Source organism: Oryctolagus cuniculus, chromosome 3, assembly GCF_964237555.1.
Source record: "Oryctolagus cuniculus chromosome 3, mOryCun1.1, whole genome shotgun sequence".
NCBI lineage: Eukaryota > Metazoa > Chordata > Mammalia > Lagomorpha > Leporidae > Oryctolagus > Oryctolagus cuniculus.
The window spans coordinates 145,916,426-145,939,210 of NC_091434.1; positions in this window are offsets into that span (position 1 = coordinate 145,916,426).

Here is a 22,785-nt window from a genome sequence, read left to right on the forward strand (position 1 = left end):
TTGGAGTGCTGATTTGAATCCTGGCTAAACTGCTTTTTGATTAGCCTCCTGCTAATGCATATTGCAAACCAGCAAAAGATGGCTCAAGTACTTGGGCCCCTACCACATATATGGGAGACTTAGATGGAGTTCCTAACTCTTGGTTTGGGCCCGACCCAGACTTGGCTGTGTGGCCGTTTGGAGAGTGATTCAGCAGATGAAAGATCTCTCTTTATCTGTATCTTCCCCACTTTTTGTCACTCTGCCTTTCAAATAAATGAATCTTTTTAAAAAGAGATCTTCAATAAAACATAAATTATCATTTTTATTTTTCCTGTCAAACTTTTGGTGCCTTATCTACAAATCATTTGTTTAATCTAAGGTTATAAATAGCTTGCGTATTTTTTATTTAATAATTTTATGTTTATGTTTTAGATTTGGGATCACTACTTATTTTGAGGCAAACTTTTTGCATAGGATGAGATCGTAGATCAAGTCTTGTTTCTTTTTCCATAGAAATGTACTGTCGTTCCAGCATCAGTTGCTGAGATTCTCTATTAAATTTTAAGGTATTTTGCTCAAAAGTCAATTGTGTGGGTCTAATTATACATGGTATGTTTTGTTCCTCTGCCTCTGTGTCTATCTTTATTTTTTTTAAAGATTTATTTTATTTATTTGAAAGACAGAGTTACTGAGAGAGGCAGAGCCAGAGAGAAAGAGAGAGTCCTCCATTTGCTGGTTTACTCCCCAAAAGACCGCAATGGCCAGAGCTGAGCTAATCTGAAGCCGGGAGCCATGAGCCACTTCCGGGTCTCCCATGCAGGTGCAGGGGCCCAAGGACTTGGGCCATCATCCACTGCTTTTCCAGGCCACAGCAGAGAGCTGGATTGGAAGTGGAGCAGCCGGGACTTGAACTGGCGCCCATATGGATGCCAGAGCTGCAGACCAGAACTTTAACCCACTGCACCACAGCAACAGCCCCCTCTCTGTCTATCTTCAACCTGGAGCCATAATCTATTGATAAATACAGTTGACTAGTAGTTAGTCTTTTTTTTTTCTTAATATTTTTTATTTATTTACTTGAGAGGTAGAGTTACAGAGAGAGGGAGAGACAGAGAGAAAGATCTTCCATCTGCTAGTTGACTACCCAAATGACCACAATGGCCATTTATTTGTTTATTTGAAAGGTAGACTAATAGAAAACAGGAAGAGAGAAAGAGAGGTCTTCCATAAGCTAGTTCATTTCCCAAATGGCTGCAATTGCCAGGGCTGGTCCAGGCCAAAGCCAGGAGCCTGGAACTCTGGCTCTCCCACAAGGGTGGTAGGGGCCCAAGTACTTGGGCTTTCACTTCTCTCCCAGGCACATTAGCAGGAATCTGGTACAGATACAAAACAGCTGGGACTTGAACAGGCAGTGTGATAGGGATGCAAATATCTCAAGTGACAGCCTAGCTCACTGTTCCCCAATGCCTGTCCCTGGTGTTAGTTTTAAATGGCTGGCGGATTACACATAAAACCATCTGATTATAGAGCTTCATATATTACAAGGTTGAATTATAAACTCTATTTAATAGAGGATAATTCCAATTATCTGTGTTTTCTTGAAATACTTTTTGAAATCCATCTTTCAAGGAATTGATACCATTCATCTAATTTGTTGACTGTTCAGAAAATGGCTTTGTCAGAATGTTTATTAATACAGAGAACAATTGGAACATATTGTAAATTCTGAGTAAAACATTAAATGCACATCAGAGAAGAAACAGACAGGGCTGGCACTGTGGCATAGCGGGTCAAGCCTCCACCAGCAGAGTCAGCATCCCATATGGGTGCCAGTCGTGTCCTGGCTGCTCCACTTCTGATCCAGCTCTCTGCTATGGCCTGGGAAATCAGTGAAAGATAGCCCAAGCCCTTGGGCCTCTCCCCTGGGGAGACCTGAAAGAAGCTCTGGGCTCCTGGCTTTGGATCATCCCAGCTCTGGCCATTGTGAGCTTGTGGCCATTTAAGGAGTGAACCAACAGAGATGGAAAACATCTCTCTCTCTGCCTCTGCAAATCTGTAACTCTGCCTTTCAAATAAATAAATAGATAAATAAGTAAATAAATAAATCTTTAAAAAAGAAAAGAAAAAAAAAAAACAGAGAATCCCAGACTCTCATCACAATACATCAATCTAAGAAAGCATTTTAAGTCCAATAAATTTCCTACCCATTAGATTGATTTATAGTGATACGTTATGAGCATTTGAAACTCAAAACATGCAGTGTATCATATTTTAGTTCAAGTCCTTATTGTGGTTTATAATATTCTCTGAGTGCCTATTTAATTTCTATGCTGTCTGTAGTGATAGTTTTTTTTCGTTCCAGATGATGCTAATTTGTGCCATAATTTGGTTCTCATTTGACTATCACTTTTCTTGTTATTTTCATTCAATCACCTTTTGATTTAGTGGACTTTTTCTATGCTTTTCTGATTTTAATATCACTAATTTCTACTCTATTCTTTCTGTCCTTCTGCATGAATTGAATTTTATTTGCTCTTTCTTTTAGTTTCTTAGGTTGGAAATTTAGATGATTGATTTGATTAACTTCTATTTAGGCACTGCTTTATCTACATTCCTCTATTTTCGTATATTGTATTTTCATTTTTTCAATTGCTCTTCTTGAGACTCCCTCCTTGATCTAAAGATGTTTAGAAATTTATTGTTTATGAGCCAAATATTCAAGTTTGTAGATAGACTTTTGATGTGTCAGTTAATAACCAATTGGGGTGAACACATCTCATATCAGAGTGCCTAGATTTGAGTCTCAGTTCGAGACAGAGAGAGGGAGACACAGAGACTGTTTAGGACTCTTAGATTTTATGTGATCATTGAATTGGGTGAATATCATGTTATTTTTTCCAGCTTTATTGAGGTCTAATTGGAATACAAAAAAAACTACACATAATTAATGCAAATAATTTGAGAAGCTTGAATATATATAGTGATTTTGTTATTAAGTTCTGTTTGTACAATGTCTTTTTCCAATTTCTACCTTCTTGTCTTTCAATTGTTTAAATATTTTTGGGTATTTTCTTTTAATTTAGCTATTGAAGTTTTCAGTATCTATCTTCCACAGTTTTCCTGCACTACTCTAGTGGATTACAATACACATACCTAATTCTGTATTCTATTTAGAGTTCATATTTTATTTCAAGTGAAATATAGCTTTGCAGTCATATAGGTCCCTTTACTATCTTCCTTCAATCTTCCACATTTTCTCAACATTCCAGGGAGAAAAGTACTGGATATCCTCTGGGAATGCCTTCTTCACTCTTGAAAAGGACACAAATGCATTTCAATTTTGCTGCCTTTGTGATGCCTGAAAAATCATTTTTAAGACAAAGAAAAGATGTGATGTGCCCAAGAGGGTGAGTTAATGCACTGACAATGATAGAAAAGAAGGATGGAAGGGAGCTTTGTTTTTTTATTTTTACATTTTGTTCAAGAATGAATAAATCCTTGTAGAGTGGTCTCCTGTAGAATTCAGTTTAAAACTCACTGGCTGAAATTAGGAAAAGAACTTATATAACACTCATCTTTTCAATTATTCCATATGACATTTGGTGTAGGGGTCAGGATATTGCTTGGGATTCCCTCACCCCATATCAGGGTGTCTGGGCTCAAGTCCTGGCTCCACTTCCACTTCAAATTCCCTGCTAATGCACACCAAGGAAAGCAGCTGATGACATAACAAGTACTTGAGTCCCTGCCTCCCATATGGGAGACTTGGAATAAATTCCTGACTGCCAACCTCAGCCTGGCCCATCCCTGTCTTTTGCAGGTTCTCTCTCTCTCTTTCCTCCTTCCCCCATCTTTTATTTTTTTAGGAATTATTTTATTTATTTGAAAGTCAGAGTTACACAGAGAGAGAAGGAGAGGGAAAGACAGAGAGAGAGAGAGGTCTTCCATTCCGCTGGTTCACTCCCCAAATGTCTGCAACAGCCAGAGCTGAGCTGATCCAAAGCCAGGAGCCCAGAGGTTCTTTCCAGGTCTCCCACATGGGTGCAGGGACCCAAGGACTTGGGCCATCCTCTACTGCTCTCCCAGGCCATAGCAGAGAGCTGGATTGGAAGAGGAGCAGCCAGGACTCGAACCACTGCCCAATGCCAGCGTTGTAGGCTGGGACCCTAACCAGCTGTGTCACAGTGCTGCTCCCCCTATCTTTAAATAAATAAATATTCCATCTCACAAATTCTCCAGTTCCACATTGTTGTTAAGGAAAATTATTAACAAACTCAATGTTTAAACTATTCTATGACTCTTCCTGAACTCAAAATCATCCTACATTACCAGAACTTAGCTAAAAGCAACAGACGGTCTCATCCACTCTGGGAGAACATTAGCTTGGCATCAATCAGTATGCATTTATATTACCAGAAAAAGTTAAGTTTGGTCCAATGAGATTGTTAGAAATGGAGTGAGAACTTCTCTTCAAGAAGGCAGATCTCTTGAGGGAATAATTTTATTTGCCTCTTATGTGAAAATGAAAGTTTGCTTATAGAATGCCTGTTCCTATGCATTTATGGAGTGATCTAACTATGAAACAGTATGTCATTGAAATTCACTGCAAATGCACTTGCAATTTCTAAAGCCTCTGTTACAGGACCCCTTCACTTGCTACTGGGCATCTTTGTTATTCCAGCACATTCATAAATGAGACCTCTCCGTCAGCCTACAGCAGGACGGACCATGGCTGGTGATTCAAATCGTGCCCACCACCTGTTCATGTCCCAATTCTCTATGGATGCTTTCTCATCCTATCAGGGGTTGAATAGCTGCAGTAGAGTCCACCTGGCCAACAAGTCTTAAACCATTTATTATCAGACCCTCTTCAGACACAGTTTGCTGACCCCTGACCTGGAGTATCCTGTAGCATTTTCTTGTGACCTACCTTACCCTTAGTCATTGATGTCTGACCCCAGCCTGGACACTGCCCCTGCAGCTGTACTCAACTTAATCTCCCCAGCTCAGATATTGATGTCTCCTATAGCTCTTGAAGCAGCTACCACGGGGCCTTGGGAATTCCGTATTTACAACCATTGCTGCTGAATGCCAGATATCTCTGGTTGTCCCTGGCAAAGACATCTGTGGTCTCTTGAAATCTCTGCTGTGACAGAGGTGCATTGCATTCTCATGTGCCTTAAGTGTGCACAGTCATGCTAAATTGCACGAATGAGCAGAACCTCCCACTTTTGTGGCACACTTTTTTACACAAAACCATTTTGTAAAATTATGGGTTTTTTTTGTCCACAATCTAGAAAATCATAATGGAGGCATGTATTTTGAGGTTTGGACCCTGTTTTCTTTTGTCTCTGCTCTTCCTAGGAAGTATTCACCAGTTCCCCGGCTTACAGCAGGGAATGCACTTGAGTGACCATCGCTATACTAGACTCAGAATTACCTTTCTTTTCAGAAAATCAAGACTTTGTTTTTCATCTTTTGTGTTGCTTTTTTTCTCATTAGAATGAGTGTCTCCCCAGAATGCCACTTGCCCTATTGGGTAAATAAACTTGTGATAGGTTCTTTTCAATCCTTTAAAGACTTGTCTTCACATGTCTGCATTTCAGACAGGCGCAATCTAAATTCAAATTGTGAATACTCTCACTATAGATCCATTACAACATGTAATCCTTAGAACAACTCTGGAGAAAGGTACTGTCCTTGCTACCACCTCGATGAGGAAATTGATCCTTACAGAGGTTATAGAAACCTTTCAAATTTAACCAGTACAAGTCAAGTGAAAGCCAGACTCCTCACTAAAGACTCTGGTAACTAATTGCCTGTTTATTTTTATAGTTAATCATTTATTCCTATCTTTAAAATTTAAAGCCTGTAGAGAAAAATGAAAGGGTAACTTCAAAAGAAAGGAAATATCAGAAGAGGACCACTTTGAAATTGAGAAAAAGCAATTCATAATTTACCTTTTGTGACTTAGCATATTAATTGACTGATTTATGTGAAAGAACCTTGGTTTTTGTTTTGCTTTTTTTCTGAAGCACCATCTGTTTAGAGCTGTTCCCTTCTCCCTGAAGTCTTCTTGAATTAATGATCAAGTCCCAAGAGCTTGGTTCCACAGCGACATAGCTTTCCCTAACAAGGGTCTTGGTCTATGACACCAATGAGCAAATTTCAGCCATAAGAATATCAGTAATGGGCAAAAGAAAGACCAAGGAATAGTGACTGCTTATCTGGCCTACAGACATGATCTCCTTAAAGACTTAGGCCACAGAACACAAGCGAGTCAGGCATGCCATCAGAATCCGTGCTTCGCTCGCCACTCTGCAGGGAGGATTAGACTGGGGAGGCAAGGTTTTACTCCACGTTTAAATATTTTATCTTGTCTTTGGATTGAAGCTTTTTAAAGAGATTTAAGAATAAATAGTAAAACATCCTGTCAAATTATTCATAGCTTGAAATGGTATTTAAACTATCATTTATAATAGCTTTAACATCCAGATAAAATTAGTCTAGAATTATTTAATTTTGTTCTAAATAATTTATAATATTTACAAATTATTAACAAAATTGGTTTCTCTTTTATTAATGACACATAAAATTAGATGGAAACTTATCAATTACCATCTACAGAATGGACAGCTTTATTTGATTTCAAATGGAGTGAACCTTAATCTGAGCTATATCCTGAATGCTTCTCCTTTGATGCCTTTTTGTTCATATCTCTTTCTCTTTCTCGAAAGAAAAGAAAGCAAGATAATTTGATTTGTAGAGTCAGGAGTTTGTTGTTCCTGATTACATGCTCAACATGCAAATTGCCTTCACATCTTGGTTCAGAAATGGCACACTGCCACCTCTCTGGGACATTTAACACAGACAGAACTTCAGGCATTTCTTAGCCATGTGTCTGCCAAAAACTGCCCTTTTTCTCTTTTATAGTGATATGCTGTGCACTCTCTCTTATCCAGAATAACTGGGAAATGAGGTCTTTGGTTCAGCGTAGTGGCCATAGACAACATAGAACTATCAAGTTTTCAATGGATTGATATCATTTCAACCTCAGCTCAAGAGCCTCAATGATGTAACTTGTCTGGGGCTGTTCCCAAAAGCACTTGGAAACCCCGCTGCATTTCAGGGTCACTGCCTCACACTAGGAAGTCCTCAGAGACACAAAGGGTTTACTCAATCTGTCCCGGCCAAAATATCCCCCCTGAAAATGGTTTATTCAAGTCTAATTTGACATATTGGCTCTCTATATCACTCTGCAGGGTCACTGTGAATACTATAGACTCACTTTGTTCATCCATACTTTTCTCACTTTTTTTTTAAAGAAAGGTTACAAAAATACAAGAAAGTTTAGGTGAAAATTCAGAGTGTTGGAGTCTCAAGAAAACAGGAGTGTAGCATGGTTAGCACATAACTATTGACTATAATTTGACAGATCACCTTGAAATGTTAGTGGAGGAAGTCACTCCTGCAGAATGAGTACCACGCGGTCATGTGTAAGGCTTCCTGCTTGAATCCTGCTGAGCAGTGGACAAGCCCAGCCTTGAGCTACTTGAGTCACAGCTTATCCCAGGAGCATGGTGTCCCCATGCAGGAAGCAGCATCCTGAGTCAGGTGAGCCCCTAGATATTGTCCCAGGCACATTCCCACAAACCATTCAGTTCTCCTAGCTCTCTGCACTGTAGTGAGAGGGGCACCTCTGAGGACCTCTGTCTGCCTTTCCCATCATTCTGATGAAGAGCACCTGGCTCCCTTGTAGTCACACTGATCTCTTTAACAAACCTTGGCTACACTCTCTGCTGAACATACTTCTTCAGTCTTTACATGAATAGTCTGGGAAACTTCCAAAGTTTTACACTCTGCTTCGCTTGATTTATAAATCCTGTCTTTAAATCACCCTTTGTCTGGGAGGCAGCCGGTGATGGCTCAAATAGCTGGATCCCTGCCGCCTATATGAGGGACCTGGATTGAGTACCACCCAGTTTATTCCAGGCAATTGTAGGCATTTGGGCAATGAACCAGGGAATGAGATCTCTCTCTTTCTCTCTCAAATATATAAAAACTTATATTTGTGTATATATATTATAACTTACTATGTTATATTATAACTATATATTATAACATATATTTGTGTGTATGACTTTCCAGATGAATTTTTAAAATAAAATTTAAAAAATAAAGAATAAAATAAAAAATAAAGAAAAATATTAAATTATCTGTGTGCTCTCATATTATTTTAAGTGGCCAAAAGTAGCCACACAGCAACCTGAATGCTTTTCTGCGAGGTTATTTCTTCCATCTGCTAATACCCTATGTCAGCACTCTGAAGTACGGGCTCCTGGAAAGCTCTTGAGAGCGGACACAGTTCAGTCAAGCTCTTTGCAACTGTACATAAAGGAAGGTCTGTATCACCATTTCTAGGCAGATGTTCCTTCCTTACAACTGAGACCTAATAAGCATAGCCTTCAGTGACCATATTCCTATCAGCATTCTGATCATGACCATGAGGTCACCCTCAAGAAGTTCTAGTCCTCACCTGAACTCTCACCTGAATCATTCTTTTTTTTTTTTTTTTTTTTTTTGACAGGCAGAGTGGACAGTGGGAGAGAGAGACAGAGAGAAAGGTCTTCCTTTGCCGTTGGTTCACCCTCCAATGGCCACTGCGGCCGGCGCGCTGCGGCTGGTGCACCGCGCTGATCTGATGGCAGGAGCCAGGTACTTATCCTGGTCTCCCATGGGTTGCAGGGCCCAAGGACTTGGGCCATCCTCCACTGCACTCCCGGGCCACAGCAGAGAGCTGGCCTGGAAGAGAGGCAACAAGGATAGAATCCAGCGCCCCGACCAGGACTAGAACCTGGTGTGCCGGCGCCACAAGGCGGAGGATTAGCCTAGTGAGCCACAGTGCTGGCTACACTTGAATCATTCTTAACAGTGTGTTTATGAAACCATTGCTGTGGTGAAGAAGGTTAAGCCTCCATTTGCAGTACATCTGCTCCACTTCTGATCCAGCTTCTTGCTAATGCGCCTGGGAAAGCAGTGGAAGATGGCCCAAGTGCTTGGACTCCTGCACTCATGTGAGAAACTCAGAAAAAGCTCCTGGCTCCTGGCTTTGGCATGGCCCAGCCCTGGTCATTGCTGCCATATGGGGAATGAACCAGCAGATGTAAGACTCTCTCTCTCTCTCTCTCTCTCTTTCTCTCTGTATCGCTCTGCCTTTCAAATAAATAAGAAATATTTTTTTTAAAAAAATCTGTTTACCTCAATACAGGCTTTCTCCAGCATTCCTTACAAAACTCTCTTCCAGCCTCTAAACCCTCACACAATCCCAAAGCCACTGGCACATTTTTCGGGCATTATTAGGTTGATGCCTAACTTCTCAGCATCAACTTTCTGTGGCTATAAAAGAGTACCTGAGACTGAGTAACCTGTAAAGTTTTGCCAGTGGTAAGTTTGAGTTTCATGTCTTCCATTTTTCAGGGAAGATTGAGTATGATTATCTGAGGAAGGGGTATTGGAAGAGAGAATGGGAGGATTTGATAAACTGAAGAAGAGAGCTTGGTAACAGACAAGTGAGCCCACCAGAGAGACATGTGGGTTTCTGGAAAGAATTTAGTATATATACCTGAAATTCGCTACTCATCATAGCTATTAATTCAAATTGGAAATAGCTCGATTGCATGCTTTACTTCAATGATATTCATCTCACTCTTTTGGTACACATTTGAGAAGATAAATCAAGTGTGTCTTGTGTGTCTTAAATTCTTAGGGATGCCATAACAAATTACCACAAAATCAGAGGCTGCAGACAACAAGCATTTATTCTTTCACATATGTGATGGCCATGAATTCAAAATCAGTACAGGCTGGCACTTCGGCTCAATAGGCTAATCCTCCGCCTTGCAGCGCCGGCATACCAGGTTCTAGTCCCAGTCGGGGCGACGGATTCTGTCCCGGTTGTCCCTCTTCCAGGCCAGCTCTCTGCTGTGGCCCTGAAGTGCAGTGGAGGATGGCCCAAGTGCTTGGGCCCTGCACCCCATGGGAGACAAGGAGAAGCACCTGGCTCCTGGCTTCGGATCAGCGCAGCGCGCCGGCCGCAGTGGCCATTGGGGGGTGAACCAATGGTAAGGGAAGACCATGCTCTCTGTCTCTCTCTCACTGTCCACTCTGCCTGTCAAAAAAAAAAAAAATCAGTACAGTTTCAGAGACATGCTCTTTATGTTTCCCAAAGAGAGTTCTTCCTGCCTCTTACAATCTGCTTTGACTTCAGGTGTGTTCGGAATCACGGATCCAGAACTTCAACCTCCACCTCCATTTTCTATTTATTTATTTATTGATTTATTGACAGGCAGAGTTAGACAGTAAGAGAGAGACAGAGAGAAAGGTCTTCCTTTCTCCATTGGTTCACTCCCCAAGTGGCCGCCACGGCCGGCATGTTGCGGCCGGTGCGCTGTGCTGTGCTGATCCGAAGCCAGGAGCCAGGTGCTTCCTCCAGGTCTCCCATGCGGGTGCAGGGCCCAAGGACTTAGCCCATCCTCCACTGCACTCCTGGGCCACAGCAGAGAGCTAGACTGGAAGAGGAACAACTGGGACAGAACCGGCTCCCCAACCAGGACTAGAACCCAGTGTGCCGGCACCGCAGGTGGAGGATTAGCTTAGCCAGCCGCGGCGCCAGCCTATCCACCTCCATTTTCACACAGCCATCTCTGTGTCTCCTCCTCTGCATCTCTGGATGGTCTTCTTTGTGTCAACTCCTCTTCTGTGGCTTCCAAGAACCATTGCCATTCAACTTAGGGCCCATCAAGGCCAGCCAGATGCTGTCATCTAAACATCCTGTACTTAATTGCATCTGCAAAAACCCTTCTCTTCAAATAAGCTTATATTCACTAGTTCTAGAAGGACAGGTCTTTTGGGGGGCTACCAGTCAATAAGGTTCTATCAAGTTGGTACTTTATTTGCTAAGCCATTTGGTTCTACATGAATATTATAGACTGCCTGCACAAGTATTAGTTAATGAAGTGTCAGAATATGGTGGCTTTATTTGAATACAAAATCAATAAACAGATCAGTGCCTCTGGAGCACTTCCTTTTTAACATGAAATTTAGCTGCTTGAGGGCTAGGACCTAACACAAAGGATTCGGTGCAATCTCTTTTTTTTGGAAGACCTCTGGTTTTTTATTGTAGCTGAAGTATTTTGTTTTGCAAATGATCTTGAAATATGAAGGAGTGGTATAAAATTATTAAGCAAGACACATGTTTTTATTCTGAATCACTATGAAAACATGAAAAGCCTGCTTCTTAAAATAAATACACATTTATGCAATTTCATCTAAAAGCAAAGACAAAAAAAGTGATCATCATTATCAAAATATATGAGAATTTATTTTAAACTTTATGATCTAGATTTGGGGAATGTTTTCTGCTCAAAGATCTGAACCATGCTAAAATGCATGAAACTCAATTGTTTTTAGAGTTAAAAAATCTTTAAACTGTATGATGAAATGTTATAAAATGCATCGTGATTATATATTATGGACAGCTAAAGGAGATCAAAAGCAGGGAAAGCAAAGAAATGGATGGAAACAAATTACAGGGAAAGGAATGTAAATTCAAAGGAAATGGAGAAAATTCTTCAGACATGAACCTAAAGGAATGAGGCCATTTTTAATCATAATTTGCTCATTGGCCTGTGGGCATCATGCTACAGTCTGATATGTGTTCCTTCCTAGGTAACAAGACCCTACTTGTCCATGGGACAGGAAGAACCATCACAAAGGACTCCTGTTCTCATCTAGGTGAGTCTTCATTGCTTCAGGATATCTCTGTATTGGAGCAAGTGAGTGGGTAGGAAGTGAGAACTATTTCCATACTAGTGCGGCAGGGGCTATGAGAAACCAGGTCACTACTGTGCTGGATTCCAATGCTTAAGGCCACCCCTGCTCTTAGTTACCATGTATAAAGGCTGAAAACTGTAATTATTACATTCATGAAAAGAGCCAATTCACACATCACCACTACCTGTTCTAAGAAAGAAAATACCAATACCAAGGCCCAGCATGAATTAGGAGATACACATATAACTGATAACAATGAGCAATATTCACTGAATATTCACTATATACCAAAACCCCTGGTCAGTGCTTATAAACATATTTAAAAAAAGTCTCATTCAACTTATATAGACATAATAAAACATATTAGTGTTACTCTATGCAAAGGAGAAAACAGAGTTTGAACAACTTTCTCAAGGTAACAGAAAGTAAGTGGTAGGAATAAGATTCAAATCCAGATCTACTTGCCACATTATCTTTTCCATGGGTATTTTAAAGACACTTTAACATCCAAAACAGCCAATAGTTGAAGATATTTTTTTTTGACAGGCAGAGTGGATAGTGAGAGAGAGAGACAGAGAGAAAGGTCTTCCTTTTGCCGTTGGTTCACCCTCCAATGGCTGCCACGGCTGGCGCGCTGCAGCTGGCGCACCGCGCCAATCCGAAGGCAGGAGCCAGGTGCTTCTCCTGGTCTCCCATGGGGTGCAGGGCCCAAGCACTTGGGCCATCCTCCACTGCACTCCCGGGCCACAGCAGAGAGCTGGCCTGGAAGAGGGGCAACCGGGACAGAATCCGGCGCCCCGACTGGGAGTAGAACCCGGTGTGCCGGCGCCGCTAGGTGGAGGATTAGCCTATTGATCTGCGATGCCTGCCGATATTTTACTATTACAAATGGATGGACATTAGGGGTCTTTTTTAAAGATTAAAGTTTAATATTTATTTGAAAGTCAAAGTTACAGATAAACGGGGAGACAGAATTGAGAGAGAGAGAGATCTTCCATCAACTGATTCACTGTCCAAATGGCCACCAAGTCTGTGACTGGACCAGGCTTAAGCCAGGAGCCTGGAACTCCATCCATTTTTCCCCAGGTGAATGGCAGGGACACAAGGCCTTTGATTATCCTCCACTGCTGACCCAGGCACATTAGCAGGGAGCTGGATCAAAAGTAGAGCAGTGGGGCTTGAGCCAATGTTCATATGGGATGCCAGTGTTACAGAAGTAGCTTAGTCCACGGTGCCACAACATAATCCCCAGTGGAGAACTTTGATAGTGATGTCTGGGTCACCCACAACATATCTCAAATGAGTTGATTATCAGAGGAACTCACAATTTTCAGAATTTAGATTTGATTTCTTTATTCTTCGCTTCAATGAAGATGTGTATTCAAAACTTGAGAACATTTACCATGCTGAGTCTTCTACAACATAATCACCTACATAGTTCTGATAGACATCTTTATAATTTTTGAATGAGAAAGTTTCCTCAATCAAGTCAACTATAATATAATTAATGTGCACCAAAGTTAATACTTTCTCACTCATATTTGACTGCATAACTCAGATGATAGCAAACAGTTTCAAGTGTTTATCTGCGTATGTCAATGTTTTCACATTTCACTTCATAGCATTACATAATTTTACAGAATTGGTTATCTTCCATAATTCCAAGCAAACTGAAAACAGAGGAAAGGAGATGAATCACATGCTTAAAGTCACAAAGCTGGTAAACCAAGCTGAGCCACTCTCAACATCACCAAACCATGTCCGTGTGGCCAGAACTTTAAAATGCTGTATAAACAAGTCGTAAGTAAAAAAATCACAGTGGGAGAGGGTTTTTTTGTGTGTGTGTGTTACAGTGGATTAAGACACAGCTCTGGATGCTGACATTCCATCCTGGAGTGCAGATTTGAGTCGTTGCGGCTGCTCTGCTTCTGGTCTAGCTTACTGCGATTACACCTGTGGAGGCGGCAGATGACAGTACATGAACTTGGGCCCCTGCAACCCATGTGGGAGATCAGGATGAAGTTTCAGGTTCCTGGCTTTCGCCTGGCCCAGACTTGCCTGTTAGGGTCAATTGGGGAGTGACCCAGCAGGTGGAAGATCTGTCACTTGCCTTTCAATTAAAGAGATAAATCTTTTTGAAATTGCAGGAGCCTTTAGGTGAATCTTTAAGCCTTTTTACTGTAAGGTAAATGTAAAATATGTTTCAAAAGCTAAAAAATATAAATAAATAAAGGGAGAAGGAAGGTGGAAAAGAGTATAATTATATCCTTAGAATTGTATCTATGAATTATATCAAATCTGTTAAAAAGTAATTAAAATTTAAAATATAATTTTTTTTAAATTTGAAGTTTTTTTATAAAGTAGAGAGCCTGGATGGGCATCATAACTGAAGTATGCCCAGAAAGAGCTCCACAAAAGTCAAACTGAAATTTTGTTCAAGAAAGCGCCATTATTATAGACTAAAATATGAATACAACACTCACATGTTAGTGCCTAGACTTGTTCAATTCAGCAACCCAGCAGAAAATCGCCTACACCACCCTGAATATCCTCTGAAAGCCCAGAAGCAGCATTTTCAATCTGGAACATCAGATTCCTTGTGATCCTGAAGTAGACTGAAAGTGTGCCATTGTAAAAATCAAAAGAGAAAAAGAAGAAATGAAGGAGGAAGGAGAGGGGAGGAGGGAGGGAAGTATCGTTATCCTCTTAAAACTTCACATAGAAAATACATGAAATTTGCTCCCTTTATATATATTTTTTAAAATTTGAGACAAAATAAATAAATAAAATTACAGGAGGCCGTTGCTTTAGGCTAAGCTCTTGCACTGGGCCCCCAGTAGACCATGCTGAAAATCAAAATATTTACCTGGTGAATGAAGTCTCCCGAGAAATCATGATTAGAGGAGTAACAGCCAGACTTCCCAAATGGGCTAGTTCCAATGTGGCATGATAATGAAATTCCCTCCACCTTAGTCTTCATACACACACACACACACACACACAAACAAGGTTATCAGAAATAACTTGGGTTTAACCAGCTATTTTTCTTTTGTTCCTGGCTTACTTGGAAAGTAAATTTGAAATGATCGATCTTCTTTGTTGTTTTTGTTTCTGCTCTGTTCAGCCAGAAATGTCTATCAAACCACCTCTGCTTGGCTTATTGGAACACAATGCTGTTCTACTGAATGAAGTGTTGCTTGATTCTAATACCAAAAACAAAGCCAATGAAATTACTATGAAATTGTTGTAACTTAGACCTTTGGCACAAGTTAAACTGTTCATTTAAGTATGTTTGTGTGAAGAGTTTCAGCTGTAACCACACTGCAATTAGAATCAGAAAACATGTGATCAAATTAGTAATAGTCTACAACAAGAAATACTCATATCAATATCTAAACCTAAGATGAGTTCTGGAGAAACTGCATTTTCATGTGGGAGGCATGGTCTTAATTCTCTTGGGATATATCAATTGATAGTTTTAACCATTGAAAGGTAAAGAGAGAGAGAGAGAGAGAGAGAGAGAGAGAGAGAGAGAGAGAAAGAAAGAATCTTCCGTCCTCTGGTTCATTCCTCCAAATGGCCACAACAGCTTGGGCTGGGGCTGGGCCAGGCTGAAGCTAGGAACCAGGAATTCTATCTGAGTGTCCCATGTGCACGGCAGGGAGTCAAGGACTTGGGCCATCATTTGCTGCTACCCAGGTGCTTCAGCAGGAAGCTGGCACAGAAGCAGAGGTGCAGGAACTTGAACTGGCACTCTGATATGGGATGAAGGCTACACCAGTGGCAGTTTAACTGTTTGTACCACAATGCTACCCAAGTGTCCATGTTTAAGCAGTCCATGGGCTAGTTTTATGTTGGAAAAGGTGAAGACTATAGGAACTATTAAGACACAAGTTCTGGGAAATCAGGCCATAATGTAGGGGCTCTCCTTGCACAGATCTCCATCCCGGAAGAGTTCTGAGGAAGCACTATGCTCAAGCCAAGCCCAGCAGCAGGTACTACATAGTGAAGGCAGAGCTGTGAGACCCTTGCAGAAGACAAAGAGCCTTCTTACAGTCTTGTCAAATTGCTGGATGGTCAAATTTGCCTGTGTCATATTAAAGCAAGTGCACTACCAATTTGAATCTGGAACAAGGAAGTTATTTTACATTTCCAAACCTTGTTTCCTGTAAGTTAGGAAGAAAGTTTTCTACCTGAATAGTTACTATCACAATTCAAAGTCACAGAATGAAGTGTATAGTCTCCTTATATTATATATATTTTTCAATGTTTTATTTATATAAGGTGAACGGATGTCATATATACAGGTTTATAAGCATAGTGATACTTCCCACACTAACCTCCCTCATCCCTGTGCCCCATCCTCCTTCATTTCCTATTCTTTGTTTTAATTTTTACAACTGCAGCCAATTTTTGCCAAAATTATTTTCTTTCCTGAACTTCCCTTGCATATGGTATAATAATGAAGATGAAAAATGTGCCTTGACATATATTATAACACGAACTTTCTGCATAAAAATAATATTTACTGAATGAGAGGAAAATATTACATAAAATTTTATGACATTATTAAGCTTGTCTTATTTTTTTACACATCTTGGCTAAGTCATCTTAAAATAGTTTGGTTTTGTCCCCTTTCCCATTTTCCGACTTAGGTACAATCACACACATAATCCCACATGTGGATTTGTGGCACTCAAATGTTCCCTTCTTCGTATTTCTAATTTATAATGCATTTACAATATTTTCATTGTTTCATTGCCATATCGGGGCTTTTGTTTCCATAAGAGAATCTGTTTTCTGAATCTGGAAAGAAAATTTTTTAAAACTAATGAAATGTTCTGGCGTCCGGTTTATTTCTGCAGGTCTTTAATTTCCATGAAGTTAGCCTATGCGTTCTTGTTTGTGTTCAGGATTAGTTCTAGTGGTTGCTAATTTCACTTTTAGTATTCAAAGCAATGTAATGGAATTTATGAGGAAGTCGTAAAATGAAGGAAAGCTGATTAAAGCAGTTCTGGGGAAATTCAGTTTCTCCATCTTTCTTTCTTACATACTTAATGCCCATATCTTATCAAACACACTCCTGAATGGATCTCTGGACTAGGGTTTTACTAAGCTCTGGGCAATGATCCATGGCAAATGGAGTGGTGCCTTGCTCTGTGATGGACTTGTGCATGCATCACTGGTGAAAGACTGGAAGAGCCAGTTAGACTGCTGGGCCATGTTCTTTGGGTTCAAGATCAAGCCTGCTTAGGTTCATCACACCACGGAACTCTTGATTTGGACTGAACTTGCTTGTGAGCCAAATAGTAGTCCCACACACAGAGAAGAAAGACAAGCACTGCCAAGGGACTTATTTTCCACAAGAAGCAGTGCATCAGGGGCCAAGATAAACAAACACCCAGGGAAAAGAGAGAGCTTTTAGCATGCAACTGGAACTGACTCCCAACTCTTGGTTTCTGCCTGTCCTAGAGAACAATAGAAGGCCACTCAGTGACCAAAGGTCAGCCCTTGGCTAAAAAGGATTTTCTGTAGAATTTCTTGACTGCTTTTTCACCACACGTTTGAACAATGAGTTAAACTCCTTATTTGCCTGAAATGGAGATTTCCTGAATGAGATCAATAATCCTCCTGCCATTCTTTTCCTCTATGTTGTTAACAAGAGGCACAGTCTAGAAGGCTACCTTACCTTCGAAACTTTTTTTATTTCTTTAAGATAGTGTTGAATCATTAACAGTATCTGCCATAATTTATTATCCATTTATCAATTTACTTCACTACTATTTATTAGAAAGATAAATTTAGTCTGAACCAAAATTCATTTTTATTTTAAACTACAACAGAATAATAGTTGATTCTCTTAGATATAAATTTCTGGATTTTTTTAGATTATGTGATAAAATTCCAATTCCAATTTATATGGACCAGAATGTGAATGAAACTTTGTAAGTATTGTTGCACTATATCAAATTAAATGTAGCAGAAATGTCACTTTCATGAAATAAACACTTTGATTATCTATATACAGCACAACATCACTTTTCTCCTCTCAAACTAAAATGCTTATTTCATTCAGATAAGTGTATTGTTTTAATTTTAAAACTTTGTTAAACCAAATGCTTTAGAGTCTCTTACAGACTTTAGAAAGACAATATTTGGATCTCTTACAAACAATGCAAAGAACAAATAATAAATGCTTTTTTAGATGCTGGTTGATTATTATAAATGATTTTGTTGAGTTAGAGGAAAGTTATTTAGAACCATGTGGATTAAATTTTTCCTCCAAATACACAAGGGCTTAAAGAAATAGCACTTTGCACATTTGGCAAAATGCTTGACAAAATTTTTGAGAAATTAACTAACTTAAAATATGACCGGGTTCGCCCATCCCTTTTGGAGGCCAGCTGTTGATGTGTCATTAAAAGAAAAAAAAAATCTAAAGGTCAGTTCAGCTGTGTCTGCAAGCAGGCGTGTCGGATGTAGACAGTCTTGCTGTGGGAGGTCATTTTCTGTGTGTCTGCATTGACAAAAAGAGAAAAGTGTTCAAACTCCAGTGGCAAAGTTATAAACTTGTATCTGTAGGAGAGGTATTTACAGAACACAGCACGTGCTTTTCAAAGCATACATTTTTGGAATGACAACAATGAAGAATTTCATCTCCATGGAGAACCCATTTGTACGCCTTGTGGGGCTGGCAAATGTGCCAAACTTGAGACCATGAAATAATTGGCAGCGAGGGTGGGAAAAAGCAAAACCTCATTTCAATGGTGAATTTAAATCTCAGAAGTCTACAGACTGCTTCCTCTTTAGGAGGAATATCAACAGTGGGAAACTCTGTTCTTGAATAGGAATTTTCAATGACTAGGATCAAAAGGAAGCCTCAGCAACACAGCCCAACAGACAGACCGGGCGAGGGAAACAGATTGGGGGGTCTACTTAGTTAGAGGCTGAATTCAGGGAGCCATTGACTCACTGATTATCAAGCCACCACCATCTGTGACATCCTAAGGATGGACTTCAGCCTGTAGGAGACAACCTCTGAAGCTTTCCAGTTGATGCTTTAGTAGAGCATAAGGCACAGGATTGCGAATAAGTGGGAGCTTCCACTGTGGAACCCTGCCCATTCAGATACAGGTTGATAGACAGAGCCACTGACAAATTCTGCAGTCTCAGAACAGGTGGGAAATCAACAGTTGTCCATGTGGACTCAGCGCAACCCTGGCAGTGAAAGTAGATTCAAGTGTTGAAGTGTGAAAGGTTAAGGGTCATTAGAGGAAAACATGATATTAAGCCTTTCATGAAGAGTCTTCAAAAAGTTCAGAGGAGCCACATATCATGAAAATAACTATGTGAGGATTTCAAGCAATTTTTGTACCAAAAATAAACATGTTTTTATTCCATTTTTTCACAAACTGTTTAAAGCACCTCCATGTTTGAAAATTGAAATTTCTCAAAACATTTCAAGTTTGTTAGTGGATTTGACCTCTACAGAAGCCCTAGAGTCCTGTCTGCATTGACTGGCTGCGATCACAGCATTGCATGAGCTGTTTGTAGCTCTCCTGTGATGTTGGCCTGCAGGCTCTGTCTCCACTTGACACGTACCAGTCTCACTCCTCACCACTCACAAGTGCTTTCCAACTGCAAAGATTATGCTACAAATTTCAGAAAAATGAGAATGTCCTTGACAGATTACTATGTTAGTCTACTTTTCCTTACTGCAACTAAGATACTTAAGAGGGACTTCTTGGAAAAGCATTTATATTGATTTACGGTTTGGAGGGTCAGTGTCCAAGCTCAGGTGTCCTGTTGATTCAGGCCTCTTGTGAGGTCAGAAGATGGTGGGGATGGGGGAGGATCACATGGTGAGCCATGAGGCAAAGAGACACTGGAAGAACATTTTCTATCCTCTGTATGACTTTTCCTTATAAAGCTACCATGATTCCATTATGTATCCCCACCCCAGTGACTTAATCCAATCTAATCACTTCCCAAAGGGTTCATTCTTGGTCTGTAATGGGATCAAGTCTTTACTTTAACCCATCAGTGATAGATCCATTAACCATTAATATAAAGACTCTGGGGCTTCAATGTCTGTGTGAGTTTGGGGAGCCAACTCCTGCTTGAAACAATAGCAATTAGTTCATTTCGAACTTTAGTGAAAGAACTGCACTTTCCTTACATATTCTTCACCCTTAGAAAATAACTATTTTTGCACAACTTCCCAGCCATATCCCACTTGATGTCTGACAGGTGAGAATATTTAATGGTTGTTCCAGACTGGAAGAGGATTTGAGATAGTAGTATGGAGCTGGGGCGGGAATCTTGGGTTCAGTCAACCCACTGTGTCTGTTACACATCCAATTTTCAACCTCCTAGGGACAGTAAGCAAAGCAATTATGGTAGGATCCAAGCTAGTGATGAAAAACATAGGCTTTCAAGCCCACCTACATTGCAAATATGGCTAGATGTTTTACTTCTAATTCCATCTTTGATCATTTAATTAGAAGATTAAGAAATCATTTTTTTTCTGGCACCACGGCTCAATAGGCTAATACTCCGCCTGCAGCGCCAGCACCCCGGGGTTCTAGTCCCAGTTGGGGCACCGGATTCTGTCCCAGCTGCTCCTCTTCCAGTCCAGCTCTCTGCTGTGGCCCTGGAGTGCAGTGGAGGATGGCCCAAGTCCTTGGGCCCTGCACCCGCATTGGAGACGAGGAGATGCACCTGGCTTCTGGCTTCAGATCAGCGCGGTGCACCGGCTGCAGCGCACCAGTGAGGGGTGAACCAACGGAAGGAAGACCTTTGTCTCTGTCTCTCTCTCTCGATGTCCACCCTGCCTGTAAAACAAAAAAACAAAAAAACAAAAAACAAAAAAACAAAAAACAAAAAAATAAAGAAAGAAATTATTTCTTAAAATGATCCTCCACGGCAGCTACAGAACTTTTAAAAAGTTTATTTGTTTGAGATGGGGTTGGGGGGTGGGAGGAGAATGAGAGGGGGGGGGACAATTAAAAAATGCAATAAAATATGTTTATTTTTGGTAAAAAATTGAAATTCTTATAGTTTTTCATAACATGCATTTATCAATTTTTTTTTTCCAGAAAGAGAACTCTCATCTTCTGGCTTACTTCCCAAATGCTTGAACTGACTAGGGCTTGACTAAGGCTAAAAGTTGGGAGCTTGAGGCCTGGAGCTCAATCTGGGTTTCCCACATTGGTGGCTGGAACCTAATTACTTGAGCTATCATCATTACTTGCCATGGTCTGCATGAGCAGGAAGCTGGGATCAGGAGCCAAATTTGAAATAAGGTGCTAGAATGCAAGCAGTGTCTTAACCACTATGCCAAACACCCACTCCTAAACATACTTAGGCTTCACTTAATTTTGCATTTAATACATATTTTCTTCTTTTTTTTCTTTTCTTCTTCTATTAGATTATGTTTTTTAAGATTTTGTTAATATCTTAGATTCTCTGGGTTACAGGAAATGCATTATAATTACTATAATGCAATATTATTCTTATTTTCAAATTTTCCAATCTTTTGAATATAACAGGAAAATGGTTATCTTTTTTTACTTTTATTTAGTAAATATAAATTTCCAAAGTACAGCTTATGGATTACAATGGCTTTTCCCTCCCCCCCATAACTTCCCTCCCACCCGCACCCCTCCCATCTCCCGCTCCCTCTCCCATTCCATTCACATCAAGATTCATTTTCAATTATCTTTATATACAGAAGATAGATTTAGTATGTATTAAGTAAAGGAAAATGGTTATCTTTATTCTCATAAAAGACTGTCATATATTATTCCAATTCCTTGTCTTGAATGAAATATGAGTACTAGCTTGCTTTTCTTTAGAAATCAACTATTATTAAGTTATAGTTACGTTGGCTTCTTTTTCCAAAAGCCACCGATGATAGTTTATATTTATGCTTTAAGCAGAATAATGTAACTCAGAGATTACTATTTAATCAAAGTTTATTTTGCTTTGATGTCAAACTTATTAACAGAGAAAATTGAGTTCAATTAAATACAGGAAATAATACACCCGTGGGCATGCTTAGCACCTTGAGAACTGGCATTAAAAAACAATCTGTTTCAAAACCATTCTTCCCAGATTCTCTATGTTTACTTCAGAGTTTTATTTTGTTTTTCTGAGTGCACTGTGGTTATTTACTTTGAAAAGGTATGTGGCTCGATATAATGTTTCTTAAATTGACTTTTAATTTGCAAATCCTATGAATATTACATACATTTAGCTAATCATTCAGCAAAATAACTATTATAGTTGCATCTTTTGTAGGGCATGTATTGGGACATATGGTACAACAATTTCTCTAAGAATAGGTTTACGTACAAGTTACCCAACTAGAAAGTAGCAATTACCAGTTAGGATAAGCTACAGTACAGCTATTATGATGTGAGAAGAGTGAAACACTTCCCTCAACCCCACAGAAGAATCTTCCCTACATTTCACCAGCTGCACTGATGGTTTAACACTCACGATTGAAGTCATGTTGGAGCCAGCATTGTGGTAAAGCAGGTTAAGCCACTGCCTGCAATGCCAGTATCCCATATGGGCGCTGGTTCATGTCTACACTATTCCACTTCCAATCCAGCTCAATGCTCAGGTTTCTGGGAAAGCAACAGAAGATGGTCCAAGTGCTTGGGACTCTGCCACCCCACATGGAAGATCTAGAGGAAGCTCCTGGCTCCTGGCTTCAGCCTGGAAAAATCTTAAAATAAAATAATAAATAAATAAAAGTCATGTTAACAAGCACACATGGGACATCTTTTGAAAAGAATAGGCTATGTTGAAATGCAGATTTAGAATCCTATATAAAAGTAAGAACAAGATTTGGGGTTACTGTCATTAGAATATGACCACTAATTGACATTGCAATTTGAGTGAAAATATTAAATATAATTAACTCGCAATCTTGTGGGGCTTAAAATTATAGCACAGAGATAA